Raw genomic sequence first — 3,026 nt, forward strand, 5'->3', positions numbered from 1 at the left:
TTTGTGTGGTGGGGTGGGTAGAGGAAGGTTTATAACGACATAATAACGTGTGTGTGTGTGTGTGTGTGTGTGCGTGTGTGTGCGTGTGTGTGTGTGTGCGTGTGTGTGTGTGTGTGTGTATTGTGTGTGTGTGTGTGTGTGTACTTTGAGTGTGTCTTTCACGGCCACCCAGCTGTATGATACAACAGAACAAAGAAAATTATAAGCAAGGACATGGGAGGGCAAACTTTTCACAATTTAAATTATAGAAAAAAAGGAAAAAAATTCTTGGACCACCCCATCACAGAGTAGCCAACATCAGTATAGTCAGTCATCATTCAATTTGATTCGAGATCTCCCCCCCCCCAAAAAAAAAAAAAACAAAGAAAGAAAAAGTGAACAAAAAGACAGGAAATTTTGATTGTTTTACATGATGATATTATGAGCGACATAAAACGTTCTCATCTACACAAAGTAAACAAAGTCAAAAGAGACCTTTCTAAAAGTTATAAAGTTAAATTGGAGCAAAGAACAACTGTTTCTATTTGTGTATTATTATATATATATAATATTGTGGGCTGACGAAAACATAAATACATGTGATCAGCACTTATATGACCTTTTTGTGTTGCAAGTGCCGTAAAACTCTCACTAAAACTCATGTGATATCATAACTTTTTCATAAATAAAGAAAAGGCATGCCCCTGACACTACCAATGAATTCTTGCATGTCCTTTTTCTATTGTCCACACAAAACCAATGATTACAAAATATACTGCTGGCTGCAGGCCTACTGGGATCAGATATTTTGACTATAAAAAAGAGCATTTCCCAAACTTTTCACCCCCTGCCGTCTACAAAGCTGTCTGAACTGTTAAAAAATTGATACTTGTCACCAAAATCAATAACAACATTCAATTTTTTTTTTCCCCAAGATAAATGCAGGCTCAACTCTAGATACTTCTTTTTCCAGTTATAATACTGTAACTTCTGTAACCAGTTTAAATACTCATGTTGTGTCCATTTTACTTAATATCGCCCCCTATAGTTGTGCACGATAAAAATCCCTTAGTGGTCCAAAATCGATAAGAGTAGCCTTCAGTTGCCACCCGCGCAAAATTCTAAAATTTACTATCAACTGAAAATATTTAAATGTGTCACGCACTCATATGACCTAATGCAGTTGCGAGCGTCATAATACACTTTTTTTTAAAAACATTTAATGACACACCCATGTCCCTTTGATTTTATTAAGTGTCATTCAAATTATAACCGTTCCCCATTTCGACCCGGTCCATGCCAGTAACAACAGAAGCTCAATTGTTGAGTATTGTGGTGAAACCTCGCGCTCGTCAAGTTAGTAAAATCGAAGAAACCAATAACTTTCCATTCTTTGAACAGTTGTAAAATATTGTTTGTTTGTTTTTTAATTTTTGGCTCATCATCTTTAACTTTAATCCATAAAAAAATGCATTCCTGCATGGATTTTACTGAAAAATATTCATAAAAGGCATATTCATTAAAAATGTAAATATTTAAAGTCTTCAAGGACGCTACAACTTTGAAAGTCGCAGATTTTGGCAGCCATTTTCTCGAGCTGCTACTAATTTTACCTCTGACACCTGGCAACCCCATTCTTCCTCCTTTAGTTACAAAAATTAAAATAAATCTCAACTTTTATTAGATGGATTTTTTTTTATATCAAGCAAGGCTAATGATTAAATTATAATACCAGTGTAACTCCTTACCCCAAAGATTGACGAGTGTCTGATTCCACCGCCCATATCATGACACAAGAAATGAACGAAACCTCTCAATCGATCCGTGGAATTTTGAACATCAACCCCTGAAAATGTATCTTATATTATTTATCTCCCTTCCCTCTTTCTCAAAACCTTCTTTTGTAAGATAATCACTTTTTAGCAACATTTAAATAATTTTTGGACATTTTGCTAAATTCCATCTTCCAATGTAAACATCTGACCTGTACACTAAGCTTCTCTGTTCATATCATGTAGCTATATAAAAAAAAAATTTTAATAAAAATTTAAGTAAGAATTTTATTTTAATAGTTTCATCCATGTTAAGGCTTTCTACTGTCCCCGTCGTTTTATGCAAGAAAAATTCTGAAATTATGAAACTGAGCCCAACAATGTGAAATTATGCGATTCTGTTAATTTTAACAAAGAATGATAAAGGAAAATTATGCAAAAATTGATCAAATTTTGCTAAATTATGCGGGGTGTATAAAACCACAGGGACAGTTTCTAACCCTCTCTGTTCATTTTTTATTCCTTTAGTCACACAGGAAGACATAGATACAGTTATTTAATTATAGCTTTTTAGGCGTTTTCCAAAATCAGTTAAATTTTTTAATATATATATCCCGCCACGCTTTTTATCATTAACAACCCATGGGCACCTTCATGAAGTGAAAAAACCCCAGACTAGACTAAAATACCAGGAGACAAAATATATGTTATCTGACAGTCAAACTCACACAAGACAAAAATGTGTGTAGAAGTGTAGTTATACTACAAGGCCTATTTTTCAAAAATTAGGCCAACTCAGCAGTTTACTGCTATTGCAGTTTACTAACACACTTTTCTATTCCCATGACTTTTTAAACTACAGCTGAAGTTTCTATCATGAACAACAACAAGCCTACGTTTTAAAACCTTGTGCAGGTGCTGCTGTGAGACTTATATCCTAGCCGACAAGTTTACCCTTTCAAGTTAAATTTTCTTTAATTTACCTTTAATTAATTCAAAGAACAACTTTCAGGTAGGCCAACTTAAAAACCTAGATTCTAGATATCTAGTTGAACTGAAGTCACTCCTTGTTCAACAAGTAGGCCATAATGCCACACCTCTATAGACTCTTACAGTGCAGCAGAGATACATTTATAATGGAATAAGAAATTCAAATCATTTCATTTGCCTTTCATTGAAAGAGTTTTAGAGAAAAGGTTGGCAATGTTTTACAATCTCGTTACAGAGTGTGGGTCATATGTGTGTCTGTGTGTGTGTGTGGGTGGGGGGGGGGGG

The sequence above is a fragment of the Aplysia californica genome, unplaced genomic scaffold (assembly GCF_000002075.1).
Source record: "Aplysia californica isolate F4 #8 unplaced genomic scaffold, AplCal3.0 scaffold00351, whole genome shotgun sequence".
In the NCBI taxonomy this organism is placed as follows: domain Eukaryota; kingdom Metazoa; phylum Mollusca; class Gastropoda; order Aplysiida; family Aplysiidae; genus Aplysia; species Aplysia californica.